Here is a 15,284-nt window from a genome sequence, read left to right on the forward strand (position 1 = left end):
CTGACATAGAATTACTATGGAACAAAAACAATAAAACAATTTATCTGTATAATTAACTTTAATTAATAAATATATGCCATTATTTGCATATTTAGGTTTCCTCTAAATTTGGCCCTTTTAAGATTTTGAAGATTTTTTGTCCCATGAATTTTCAAAGTGAAATGACAGTCTCTATTAAGTTTCTAAGCATCGAATAAATAATAAGGTTCTACTTAACATTGAAATTATTTATAATATATAAAATGTTAGAAAATGCATGCTTCTTGTAGCGCTTATCTAATTCACAATTTAATACTAAGAAAATCATGATAGTATGGAATCTCTTTCGAGTAAATGTTGAAGAGCCTGATGCTAATTATATATTATGTTAACCTTAAACATTTTCCACCATCCTCACCTCCATATACCCCACTTATTGCTATCTTTGATATAGAAGATCTTTCCATGTAAAGGGTGACTGGATATACATGTCTTTTTTCTCCACTTTGTTTTATTATCATGTCAAGTACGGATTTAAATATTCCGTCTTCTTTGAATGTCTCCTTTCATGTCCTTTAAGAGTGCGTTTGGATAGAGAATTTTAACTGAGGAAAGTAATTTATCAGAGAATTTGAATTTCTGTAATTTAGAATTTATTGTTTGAATATTTTTTTGTGAAGAATTTAAAATTTTGGAATTTTAAAACAGAATTTTAAACCACTAAAAATCTAGAATTTTAATTTCCTTTCAAAAGATGAGAAATTGAAATTCTCTTCTTACCGTCTTCTTCAAGAAACAACGTTTGAGCTCGTGGAACATCGATCGGGTGTGAGCGTAGAGGAATACGTATAACTGGCACACCAACCATTTTTTTCCATTCATTCTTTTTCACCCTCATAATTTTAATTTTTTTTATCCAAACACAAAATTTTAAAAATAAAAGAATTCCAATTGAAGTATTTGAAATTCTTAAAATTTAAAATTTCTCAGAATTTTAAATTCCCCTATTCAAACACACTCTAATAGAAAATTAACACTTTACTAAAAAAAAAAAAGCTAACAAATAGGATAAAGAATATTATTTTTTTGCTTTCATTCTTCTTAATGGAAATATAAACAGGGATTTTGAGCAACGTGCTCTAGATAAACTTGTTGATTTGTTTATAGGAAAGAAATCCTATTGATGGCCCAATGCCTCATCTTGATACTCGCTTATGCATGCTCTTGTGTGTTATACCTCTTGTTGGCGATCTTATTGAGGAGGAGGAGGAAAGGAAACCGGTTGATGAAAAAGACAATGGTCCTACAGATTACTGGAAAGAGAAAAAGGTTGCAGGAAAATGTCGTGATGATTTAGTCTTAAGTCTCCAGGTATTGGGTGATTATCAAAGCTTGCTCACTCCACCTCAATCTGTTCTAGCTGCTGCAAAAGCAATGCTATTTGTTTCTGGCATCACAATAGGGAGTGCATATTTTGACTGCCTCAACATGACAGAGATGCCAGTTGACTGTTGTAAGTTAGAACAACTTTTCTAAATTTCAGCAGTGCATTATTGAGGATGATGTTTGCATTTTCTGATTCTCTGTGTGATTTTCTTCCAAATTTGGAAAAGTATATGCTTCATATTTGATATTTCACATGCTGTAATGAAGTGTAACAAACAAAGATGTGTATGATAATGTTTCTGATTGCTGCAAAAGTAATCTCTGTTATCTATTTTACATAAATCTACACTTTAAAAATTATACTAATTATAAAGCAGCTGGAAAGTATAAAAGTAGAAATGATCTTATTTGGCTAAATATTGTAATAAGCAAAATCATTACATAGTAGAATTATGTAAAATCATGACCCGCTCTTTAAGGTTGTCCTGTTCCTGTAATCCATTTAATTTTTGGTCTAGCAATTCACTTTTCCTATAATTGTTGATTTTGTATTTGATATTTGGTGGTTAATTTGGAGCTACCATGAGTACTTGAAGCTGAAAGCAAGATTTGAATCTCTTCAAAGGACCCAAAGGTGAATTTCATATAAAAGTATATTAAAAGCATACAAAAAACTCCTGATAAAATTAGTACTATATTAAAAGCTTATAACCTAGCTTTGACCATTCTTAAAAAAATTGTGAGTAAAGGTTTGAGAAAATTTTCTTGCAGCCAGTAAATTAGTTATCATCATTGAATTTTCATAATTTTGAAAAATGATGTACCATTTGCACTTGTTCCATGTTGCAGAAACCTTCTTGGTGAAGACTTAGGCCCATTAAATACCAAAGATCTTGAGCAGCTTGAGCACCAACTGGATTCATCTCTTAAGCAAGTGAGGTCCACAAAGGTAATAAAATATCAATGTTTCATTATTTTTTTCTTTAGAAAATTATACATAGAAAGCTCATTAATGTGGTACTTATAAGTTGTTGCATTGACCCTGGCCACATGGCTAATGTAGTTTTCTCCAAGTGATTTCACATGTCTCTCTTGATATTTTCTATAACCTTTTATTTTCTAGATTAGGAGTTCAAATAGTTGTATAACAAAATTAACAAATTATCGTTAGTGAAAATGGACACGGTAACGCCCTGAAATTTCAATAACTGAAAATATATGTTTGATGTATTTCTTGTATTATTTAATTACTTGATTAATTTGGATTAAGTCGAACTATTGTGTGCATTATCCTTGTGTAACTGCTTGGTGTAGATGTTAGGTTATGTGGAGTTTGAATGATGTGCATTGGAACAGCTCGCTTAGCGACACTAGCTCACCAAGCACAATTTCATCCAAAGGAAATAATTCACTCAGCAACACCAGCTCACTAAGCGTAATTCCAGCCAGAGGAGAAATTGCGCTTAGCGTGAATGTCTCGCTTAGTGGCAACCTTCTACAAGTTTAAGTTAAATTTTGCTTAGCGAGTAGGTGTCGCTAAGTGAGTCTTACAGATTATAAATACAACCAACAACGTGAAAAACACAATTTTTCCCCACTCTTCTCCCCAAACTCTCACCCAAACCCTAAACCCACCTCCTCATCCCCCTCCCATGGCCATCGACGATCACCACAAGCCGCCACTGCTTGCCGCTGAACCACCGCACGGAGTGGAAGCCTTTGATCGAAGCGGAATCTTCAAAACCCAACTCGTGGATTCGGTAGAGAATGGAGCCCTAGACCCTCCCTTCGCGGTTTCTTCGAGCAAACCATGATTTTTATGCCTTCTCCTAGTTAGATTAAGTCTATCATTGTATCTCTTGTGATTTGGTTACTGTTATTGGATGTTTATACATATCCTTTAAACAACCCTTGAAAACGAGACATTGTAAAAGTTGTATTTTTATAAAATTGATTTCATTTTTGTGACTTTTGTTGAACCCTAATCGCTTTGACGTGATAAAAATTTCAAAATAACATCTCTTTGATGTCGACCCCGAAAACACCATTTTAGCCCCTTTTAAAATTGAATGGATATTTGATCCCAAATGTTAAAATTGACCTTGTCTTTGAAATCTATATTGAATTGCCTTCTATTTGGTATATAGAGCTCTATGTTTGGACCAACAGACGTGAACCTAAGAGAACTTCAAACAATGCTATGAAGAGCTAATGGGGAAATATAAATAAGTGTGAGGAGTTTATGGCTTGTTTAAAGCTTTTGATGCCATAGTTGGGGTGTGGGGACCCAACTATGGGGTTGTATGTTTGTCCCTATTGCATGCTAGTTTTCAAGGAGAAACTGTGTTTTAAACTAATGGGTGTTGGATCAAGTGGCCTCGAAATAATTAAGAAGGGGGGTTGAATTAATTATTAATGAACCTTGACTAATTAAAACTTATCCTTCTTAATGTTACTAGATTCAATTAGGCTTTACTACTAAGTTATGTAACTTAAACAAAAGTAAAGCGTAAAAGTAAAGTACACAACGGAAATTAAAAGTGTAGGGAAGAAGAAGACAAACACAAGAATTTTATACTGGTTCAGTAACAACCCGTGCCTACATCCAGTCCCCAAGCAACCTGCGGTTCTTGAGATTTCTTTCAACCTTGTAAAAACCTTTACAAGCAAAGATCCACAAGGGATGTACCCTCCCTTGTTCTCTTTGAACAACCAAGTGGATGTACCCTCCACTTAAACTGATCCATAAGAGATGTACTCTCTCTTATTCTCAGTTACAATAACCCAAGTAGATGTACCCTCTCCTTGTACCACAAAGGTTGTACCCTCCAATGTGTTAAGACAAAGAATTCTCAGGCGGTTAGTCCTTTGAATCTTTGTAAGGGGAAACAAAAGATATCTCAGGCAGTTAGTCCTTTGAAATCTTTTGTTTAAGGGAAAGGGAAGAATCAAAAGAATTCTCTGACTGAGTCCTTTGAATTCTCTTGGAGAGAGAGAAGGGAGACACAAAAGAATTCAGGCAGTTAGTCCCTTGTTCTTTTGAAAAAGGGAGAAGAGAGACACAAAAAGAATTCAGGCGATTAGTCCTTGTTGAATTTTTTTTGGCAAAGAGAGAAGGGAATGAAAAGATATAACACACTTTTGTTTTCTGCAGAATTTTCACTTGCAGAAGAAAAAGGTTTGGGAAACAGAAAACTTAGAAAGCTTTTTGACAAAGGAAGAAGAAGAAAGATGAGAAGCAAAGGTTTCAAGATTTCACAAAAGTTGTTCAAGAAGTTCTAGTTTTTCTTGGAATGCAAGTCAAGGTCTTGCTTTTATAGACTCTTCATGTCTGGTCAAGAAAACCATTGGAAGAGTTATAACCTTGAGAAAATCTTGAGAAAACCATTGGAAGAGTTACATCTCTTGACCTTTTATTCAAAACTTGTCACTGGTAATGTGAATCCCAGACATGAGTTTATATGTATATAAACTCATGAATAAAACTAAATTATTATTATATGTGATTTATATTGAATGAAGACCTGAGAATATGAATCCCAGGCATGAGTTTATATGTATATATGTGGAATATGATTGTTTGTGATGGTGATGACATTGAGATGAGATGATGTTGATAATGTCATTGAGATGAGATGATGTTGATGTTGATGTTGATGATGACATTGAGATGTGATATTATTGATGTTGATAATGTCATCGAGATGAATGCATGTTGTGTATGTACATGGGGGGTATAGTAACCTTGTCTGAATATCCCTGGAGAGGGAAGGAGATTGTTTAAAATTTTTAACTACCCAAGGTTAGTGTATTGTTGGAGCCCATGTTTCATACTGCATAGTTGCTTGGAAAAAGTATAAACTTGTCAGTAATTACCTTTGGTTCTTCATGAGGACAAATCTTGGTACTTATGGGGTATTTCACTCGATTTGTAACTTCCTTGAGACTTATACTGGAAGGAAGTGGCATGTGCACGACTGGGTGACCTCGACAGTTGCTGCCAAGTTTTCCTTAGTGAAAGTGTCATACGGACACGTTTAGGCTATTTTCTTTCAAATTGTACCACATTGCATTTGAAAGTTAAGTTAGGTGCATGCATCATTTCGAGCATAATTGATTTGAATTGCAGAAAAGTTTATGACTAGTTTGTTAAGTGTATGTTGAATTGATAGATTATTGAGAATGATTGTGATTATTTGTTATTGTTTTCTTTCCAATCAATGTATCTGATAGTCATTAATCTTTTACAATAAACTACCCTTGCATTTTGTACCGTGTGATTGGTGCCTGTGATGATCTCGAGCTTTCATTCGTGGGAGCAGATGAGCAGCAGTAGGTGTCTTTGGAGGCAGGTCTTTTGTTGGAGTCGCCAAGCTGACGTGATAACGTTGAAGTTTCTTTTGGGAAAGTTGTGTTTTGTTATTAAAATCTTCCTTAGTTGATTCCTTGATGTTTTTTATTGGACATGTAAATTCCAATTTTAAATCTATGTAAAAATTGAAGTATACCTTGACATGTGAATGATGCATAGTGGTTTAATATATGTATATCTATACATATTTATACGTTATTTGGTGAACGTATATTGTGAAAAAAATTACCACTGTTTTCATAATCAAATTAATAGAACTTTCACTTAAAATTAAAATTTCGCGTTTTAAAGTGATGATATTGTAGCGACGAGACGGGTTGTTACAAACACCAACATGATTTTCTCTTCATTATATCTAACACATTTTTATAAGCCAAGAAGATGAAATTGTCAAGAAATTGCATGTGTTTTCATTATTGAATTTTTTTTCTTCATATGTTTACAAATGCTAATTTATGAGTCTAAAGTTCCATTATGAAAAGCTAACTATGATACTTGTTATACACTGTATGGAACATTATGCAGACTCAGTGAGATGCTGGACCAGTTAGTTGTTCTTCAGAATAAGGTAAATAATGTTATTAGCATAACTATGGAATATAGAGTAAAGCAACTTTGTGTGTCAGTAACACTTTCAAGCTATTGTTTGATACAAGAGCATATGTTGGTGGAAGCAAACAGATCTTTGACCGTGAAGGTAACAAACATCATACCATTTTCCACCAAATTCATCCCACGACAAGCAAATTTGGCAATATGACATCTTAGTGTGATAATTTGTTATTTTTTATCCCCATAAATCCATTTGGAAGTACAACCTTGCATCTTAATTCTTGGTGAATCAGATTGGAATTGGATATTTGGAAGTTAAAGTTTTCTAGTAAATAGTCCTTGGATTAGTCTAAGAACTGATTTCACAAATGAATTTCTCCAAAAAAAAAACCTTATCATAAGTTTCTCCTTCATTTTCTCCACTTGTCTGCTCGTTTAAAAATGGTTTTAAGTTTGGCTCCTTGAGTTGAAAAAAATTCCAGATGTTATTGAATGGTAGTTGTAACTTGTAAGATTATGCACAAATCCTAGGTAGTTAGGTGATTGAATTATGATACTTGCTTATTCATTATCAATTCATCATAGTGTGCATATGTGTTTGCTCTTTTCTTAGCTTGTTTTGTGCCACTCCTTACATAGTTCATTGATTTAAGCATCTATTATTTGCTGCTAAAAATATAACTGATTTAACAGATCAGGTGTAACATCCCATTTTTCGTAAACTAATTTAAAAAGGATTGTTATTTGAAAATAAATAGAGTTTTAGAAAAATGATGAGATTTTTATAATTAAATAAATAAGGAGATATAACTTTATTAATTAAAATAATGGTTTGAGAGAAAATAAAAAGGGTATTTTATTTATTCATTTAATAGGGAATAAAATAGAGTTTGTTTTTATAAAATAATAAAAATAAATAAATAGAGTAAATAATAGGTTGTGAGTATCCTAGCTATAAATAACAAAATGTTAGGTCAGTTTTCAAACTGACGATAGCTTCTCAACCTCCTCTTCCTATCAATTTCTTTTTCCCTTCTCTTTCTCCCAAAATCCTCTCTTTTCCCGCAGACCACAAAACCTATCTCAGAAGAACAACGATCTCGGACTCATTCATCATTGGATCGTCATGAAATTTAAGCACCAGGTTTGCAACTCAATTTCAAGCATCCTCACTATAGGGAATTAGGAAAAGATGTCGGAGTTGAGAGAAAAACCCTTCTATCGCAACTTTTCTTTTCCCGCAGAAACTCAGAGCTGTCTTGGTAAAACTATGATACCGGACTTGTTAACCGTTGGATTTTTATTAAATTTTGCTATGTGGTTTGAAATTTAATTTTGCACACCTTCACCGTTGGGATTTGAAATATAATGTATGTGGAGCGAGAAAAATGTATCTCACATTGGATCATGGAATAGAGGCTTCAATCTCTTCTCCTTCTCTCTGACGTTTGGGAATCCTATCAGAGCAGTCGGAGGAAAAATTGGAGGAATCTCAGGAAACTGCTAGAGATGTCGCTATTGCTGTCACAATGCACACGTGAGCATGTGTATGGATCCTTAGAGGATTAAATTTAGGGTTTATTTTGGGATATTTATTGAATTATAATTTTTCCTTTACGATTATAAATGCAATATTGTTGTGTTTTACATATCAATTGATGTTATGAGGAGAATCGATTGATAAACTTGAGTGCTCTTGATGTTTTTGTATCTTGACCTATGATTTTGATTGATAGATTTTGATATAATTGTGTAAAATTATTTGAGGGGTTATACTTTGCATGTTGTGATAAACCTTTTGTATAAATTGTTATATTGAGATTATGAAATGGTGATTCAAATTGTGAGTATTTGACAAATTGAATCTGTGATGAATGGTGAAATACATGTGTATTGAATTTTGAGCTATGAACTATGCAATCACACAATTGTAAGACCATTTAAGGGCGACGAGTATTGTGATGGGATTCACTGGGGGAGCCCGGCGAGTTAAAATGATTTTGAAAACAATTAAGTAGTTGTGTGTATTGCATGGTTCATAGGTAAAGTGTATATGATTCATGAAGTGTGATAATGTGTTAAATTGATATTATACCATTGTGATTGAGATCGAGTGTATTTGATAAACTGAATATGCACGTGATTGAAATGTTGTGTGCATTGAGATGTTGTGTGCATTGAGTTACGAACTATGAATTGTACAATAGCACGACTATAAGATCCTTTAAGGGCAACGAGTTAATGTTAAGACCCTTTAAGGGCGACGAGTTAATGCTAAGACCCTTAAAGGGTGACGAGTTAAAACTATTTTGAGAACAATTGAGAAGTCATGTGTTTTGTACCGTTCATAGATAGAGTCTGTGTACAAAAATCTTTTCTGGGTTGGACCTGAATCAGGAGGGAGAGGCCCTGACGGACTCTTCGGAATGTAGGCCTTAGGGGTAAATACACCCAGTTTGAGTGCTCCTCTAACCCTATGTTGATCCCATACAGTTGGAGCATTCTCGCAAAATAGCGTGATCCTGACTGGTCTTCCTATGATTTTACCTAGTAAGAGTGATCTGACTTGCTAGTGTGTGATTTGTCTTGTCATGTACTCCTAAGCACCCGACGAGGTTTTTCACTGACATGGTATCACATTGCATATAGGATTGAGTCTTAGTGTATCTGTTGCATAACGTTTGTGTATTGTTCGATATTGATTGATTTAGTGATATTCTGTTTTGATCATTGAGTACGTGAATGCTGTGAAAACGAATGAGACGTGTGGTGTTGTGATGTGATGTTGTGCGACAAAGTGATGAAATAACGTGAGCGATGCTTAAGTAAGTTGTATTTTGTTTATATGATATTTATACATATATGTTGTCTTGTTTCTCTCTATTAGTTAGGAATGTGATAACTCACTCCTCGTGTGCTATTTGTATTTGGATCCTGTGATGATCTCGAACCTTGTGTCCGTGGGAGCAGATGGTTAGGTGGATGATTATGAAGAACCTCATGCTAGAGGACACGGGAACACAATTCTCTGATAGGATATGACATTGGGGTATAGGTTTTTATATTAATTGCATGAAGTCTTGGACAGCCTTGTTTTGAGTCGATATGATTTATTATTTATTTGTACAAGTTTTATTAGGATGTTAGAAAAGTGAATGTGAGCCTTTTACCCTTTGGAAAGGCTTGTATTTAAATGTGTTTTAAAAAATTTTAATTAATTTTGATTTCTTACTTCTTTTATTATTAGAACATATATGTGAGTGGTAGAGAGCGTCACAGTAGGGGCTGAAGATTGCAGTAGAAATCTCTATATTCAAGAGGAATATTTCATTTGTGTAAGTGGTTATTTATTTTGAAAAACAAGTTCCTAGTTAAGAATGCTGACAGGGCTCAATGAGGGGTTGAGGTCATGACATTGACAGTGAGATGAACCTCATTTTTGCATACAAAAACCTTGTCAGAACTGGTTTTTTATCCTTTGATAGTGATTTTGATTTTGCAATCTTATTTATTCAAATTATGTACGGATAATTGGAAATGGTGATGAACTCTTCATCACTATTTCCAATGATATCATATCATGTTGTCATGGTAGTAGCTTAATTTAATCTTTCATAAAAATTGTACCTGCTTTAGCTTCCTGGAGCTGCTCTTCTTTATGGGTTGTTAGCTAAACTGAATGTTGTTAAGTAACTTTATAACTGATAATATTAATATATAAAACCAAATGATTTCTAAGTTAATTTTGGGTAATGAATAGTACCTGATTCTATACCAGCTTGTTGTTTTTTATGTTCACTTGCAGCGGATTCGCTAGATTTGCTTTGTAACAGTTGTTACAAGTGAGGATTTTATCTCCGTTTACTGATATAATATTATTGTCCTTAGTTTTAATGTGATATTACATTAGATAGGAATAGAAATATTGGTGCCCAATGTTAATTCCACTTTTTTTTTTTAGAATCTGATTGATTGCATCAATTTAACTTGAAACATCAATTTTTTAATGGTAGTTTAGTATCAGCATGAGTAAGGATTGTGGGGCAAAATAGAGGGGGGCCTAAATGTCGACCAATCGATGAATCTTCTTTCGTAGAGAAGGCAGTGGTAGTGGAAAGCCTCCCACAATTCTGGGCAGATAAACACCAACCTACTTCACTTAATGCCTTCATTTGCAACAAACAAGAAGCTCAACTTCTGAAGCAATTGGTATGTCTCATGGCTCTTATCCTCATATTTTGCTTCAAGGTCCCTCTGGCCCTGGGAAAAGGGAACTAGCAATGGCTCTTCTTCGAGAAATATGTAGGGATGCATGCTGTAAGGTATGCTTCTTCCCATAACTATCCTTTTAGTTATGTTTTGTATTTCTAAGCTAACTTTATGAGACCCTTTTGCAGTTGTCTAATGGTTTAAGACATTTCCCTATTCAGATAGAGATTTCTCACTTTCCTACCTATAGGTTTTGATATATGATAAGTACAAATTAAAAATCCGTTTATTATTATTACTATTATTATTATTTCAAAAAGTTGCATCTCCTATAGTATTTACTACTTTGACAAGACCAAAGGCTTAAGAAAGTATATGTTCCAATAAGATTCCATTCTCATCACATGGAGCTCGATGTAAATAAGTAAATTCAGAACCAAATGCTAAATATGCTTTAATGGATTAACCAAAGAAATTAGCAATATATATAAATTGCCCCCAAAGTCAGCAATATTAATTTCAAGTCAGATTTTAAAGGTTAGTAGCTTACATGCATGCTTATTTTACTTCCTACACAGGTTGATCCTTTAATGTGAGTCTAGCTAATGTGGCTGAGTTTTTTGTTGATTTTAGTTATAGTTCTTTATAACATCCAACACATTATCAAATGGATCATAGACCATATTCTGATATATGCAAACATTAGTTCTCTGCTGGAAAGATGATGCAGACATTATTGAACCTAGTTATCCAAGATGATGTCGTAGAGATCCTAACTAATCCATCATTTTCACGGGAAGAAACTCCTTTTTCTACCTTATGTTCTGTAATAGAGAGTTAGAAGCTAACAACATGTTATCAGTTGGGTTCTAAATACAACTAATATGCTTTACTTTTGAATACAACTATCTTAGTTTCCTTTTCGTATTCAATTTTTGTAGCCAATCCCATTGATAACAACTCTGTAGTTCACATATATAATATATACGTATGTGGAGAGAATGTGCATATTTATAACTTTTAATTATATTTAAATAAAGATAAAATAATTTAGGTTTATATTTTACTTTTAATATATTATAAACAGTGATTTTATTTCCAAATAGAAATATTGTATTTTAAAATAATTAATTTATAAATAATAAATTCTACTTTTTAAGTCGGTTCTTTAAAAAATCGTCTTAGAAAGTGAATTTTCTAAGACAGATTTTGTGTGAAATCGTCTTAGAATCCTCTAATTTAAAATAAATTTTTAAAAAAAGAAGACATTCTGAGATTGTTATTCAAAAAAAATATCTTAGAAAGTCTACTTTCGAAGATAATTTTTGAAAAATCATCTTAAAATCCTCATTTTAAAATTTAAAAAAAAATACTTTAGAGACGATTTTTCATAGAATCTTCTTAGAAAGTTCATTTTCTAAGGCAGTTTTTCTCAAAAATCATCTTCGAAGCATCCATTTTTTTTAGAAAACATTTTCTAAGATGGTTCCTCGAGAAAAATTGTCTTAGAAATTGGACATTCTAAGATGGTTTATGGGAAAAACCGTCTTAGAAGGTCCACTTTCTAATATGGTTTTTCCTAGAAATCGTCTTAGAAGCATCCATCTTTTTTTTTTCAGAAAACAATTTCTAAGATAGTTCTTGACAAAACAGTCTAAAAAATTGGACCTTCTAAGACAGTTTCAGAACCATCATGGAAAGTAATTTTTTTAGTAGTGTGGTATTAGTGGTGATGGTGACAATGATTGTGTGGTGTTAGTGGTGTCGGATGTGACAGTGATAGCGGCATTAGCGGTAACAATAGAGTGATGATACTGGTGGTGACAACAACAAAAATGTGATTGTCAAATGTGAAAAATGTGTGTTCTTTTTGTCTTAATCCTCTGGTTCACCAGAGGGAAGGGACCTTAACTAATCCTAAGTTTGATCGGAAAGTAAGTGAAGTCTAGTTAAGAATTATTTTCGCCAAGGATCAAACTTGGTTACTACCTAAATGATTCGACCTAAACTTCAGCATATTAACCACTTGTGCACAATCACTTGGTGGGAAATGTGTGCTTTTTAAAACTAAACCAAATTAACAAAATCTTTTTTTAAAAAAAAAATGAGTGCAAAAGTGTTTCAAAAATGATTTAAAAATCATTTCAACTCTAATTTTACCAAACACCTTTTGTTTTGAAAATTTCATTCAAACACTAAAAACTCACACCACTCCAAATGGGCCCTTAATTTTCAACTTTGTTTCTAAATTGAATTTTAATATTGTTTAAAAAATGATCGGATAGTCAAAAATAGTCTTCTATCACAATATAAATTGTTTATCATAAAAATAAAAACATAATTTATATGTTCAAAAATAGTTATTTCTTATGAATTTTAATTATAATATAATTTATATATTAAAAAATATTTAATTATAAATTTTAGTTATATAAAATGAACATTTATCATGTGCATTACATTGGCTAAAATACTAGTAAATATAAAATTAAATGTTTATCTTATGCAATACATAGATTAAAATACTAGTTTAAAGAAAGGGTTAACCAAATTTTTAGTCTCTAAACTTTTTGAAATTCGGTTTTTAGTCCTTAAACAAAAGTTTGATTGGTCAAAGTCTCTAAATTTTTTCAAAATTCGATTTTTAGTCCCTAAACAAAAGTTTGACTAGTCAAAGTCACTCAATTTTTTTTATTAAGATTTTTAGTCCTTGAAATCTCATTAAATAAATAAAAATAATGGGTTTAAAGTTTTGTTTAGGAGCTAAAAACTGAAATTTCAGAAAGTTTAGGGACCTTGTTCGGTCAAACAAAAGTTTAAGAACTAAAAATCTTAATGAAAAAAAGTTGAGGGACTAAAAACTTATTTCTAAAAATTTAGGGACCTTGATTAGTCAAACTTTCATTGAGGACTAAAAACCGAATTTTAAAAAAATTTAGAGACAACAAACTTAGCTAACTCTTAAAGATATTGAATTTATAAATTTTAATTAAAGAGTAAACATTTATTATAATATATACTATAAACTTAATAATATTTGTTCATCATTATTACACAAATATCAAATCATGAATAATTACAAAGGGAGTGACTAGTTTAGATTTCATGGTGTTTACAGGAGTGAGAAAAAAATAATAAGACTTAATTAGAATTTACAAAAATTAATATATATATATATATATATATATATATATATATATATATATATATATATATATATATATATATATATATATTGTTTGCTAGCCCAAAATCTCACATTATTTAAGAGTCAAGGTCAAAAGTCGTTTATAAACATATTATCCTTTTAACCCCTGAGGTGTCTTTTACTAAGAACAATCGAGCACAGAAGTTGACAATACTTCTGATAGTCACAAACTCTCGCATCACTCAAGAATCATTTATAAATATCATCTCCTCTCAACTCACTGAAATGTCTTTTATTACAAATAAAACCGTGATGATCAATCAAATACTTAAGCAAATAATACCTCAAATATATGGACATGACGAAGCTAGCAAACTTGAGGTTATTATTAAAAAATATATGAACTTATAACAGTTATGTTTAAAATATTATTTAATTAGTTAATAATGTGAAAAACTTTAGATGGATAGTATTGCATAGCTATGATGACATAAAAGCTTGCTTGCTTGGAGAACTTCTTTTCTTCTTCCCATTCGGATGGTGTAGTGTCGTCTGTCAAGAAATTCTTTATGGGAGTGATCCAGTTATTATGTTATCAGTCTGAGATTTTATTGACCACGTCAATGAAGACCAAAGGTGATACCAACATTTTGTTGGGATTGAAGGTGTATAATTTTAAATTTAGTTTTTCATTAAAATACTTGAGCCGAATAATCTCCATCCCATGAATTTCTAAGATTTAGAGGTTTACATTTATTTTAGAGAGTTCCCTCTTGATCACCCAGCGTCGAACTTGACGACACCTCTATCATGTCCACGCAAGCAAAATTGGAGCAGGGTCTCGATGCTAGCCAACAATGAAAGGATTTTGAGAGATATTTTTCTCATGCTTATGGGTCATGTTTTGCCGTGTGCACCTTTTTATATAAAAAACATGAGCCCACATTAATCCATAGAATATTTGATTAAATCAAACTTAACCAAATATTTTATCAATTAATTAGATCGTATCTTATCAATTAACCTCTAAAGTCCAGAGAGTGTTCAGTACGAAGGGCAACACTTCAATTCCGTGTACACCATGCATCATCTCAGTTCTCACAACATTTGATCACTACACACTGACACTCTGCCACTCGCATTTTGCACTGCACACAGATACACCATCTCACACTACTTACATGCTTTCAACTTTCAAGAATGGAGTACTAATTCTATATATATATATATATATATATATATATATATATATATATATATATATATATATATATATATATATATATATATATATATATATATATTGTTGTATATCACTAACTCAAGTTAGAGTAATACTAAGCGTATCAGTGGTACGTCGTGGTGAAGAAAGGAGGCAAAGTTGGAGGGCATGATTTGATAATGAGGATTCATGAGGGTTCATGATAACATCATATACCTTAAATAAATCTAAGAATTGATAAATGTGGTGTGCCATGGACCACCTATATAAAGAAAGGTGGTCTACTTAGAATTTATATTTAAAATAAAATATATAAAAATAAAAAATAATTTTAAAAGATTAAAAATATATGAAAAGTAAATAAATTTATGAAAGAACGAAAAATGAAATATACGAAGTAAAAATTTAAATAAATA

General features: G+C 32.0%; 1 long non-coding RNA gene across 1 annotated transcript; it reads left to right on the forward strand.

Annotated features, from left to right (window-relative positions):
* Positions 1-1,152: 1,152 nt before the first annotated feature.
* Positions 1,153-5,728, forward strand: LOC106798631 (uncharacterized). The gene is made up of 3 exons (XR_005891272.1): positions 1,153-1,492; positions 2,215-2,314; positions 5,688-5,728. It is a non-coding gene; the product is annotated as an uncharacterized lncRNA (long non-coding RNA).
* Positions 5,729-15,284: the final 9,556 nt, after the last annotated feature.

Source organism: Glycine max, chromosome 4 (assembly GCF_000004515.6).
Source record: "Glycine max cultivar Williams 82 chromosome 4, Glycine_max_v4.0, whole genome shotgun sequence".
Classification (NCBI taxonomy): Eukaryota; Viridiplantae; Streptophyta; class Magnoliopsida; order Fabales; family Fabaceae; genus Glycine; species Glycine max.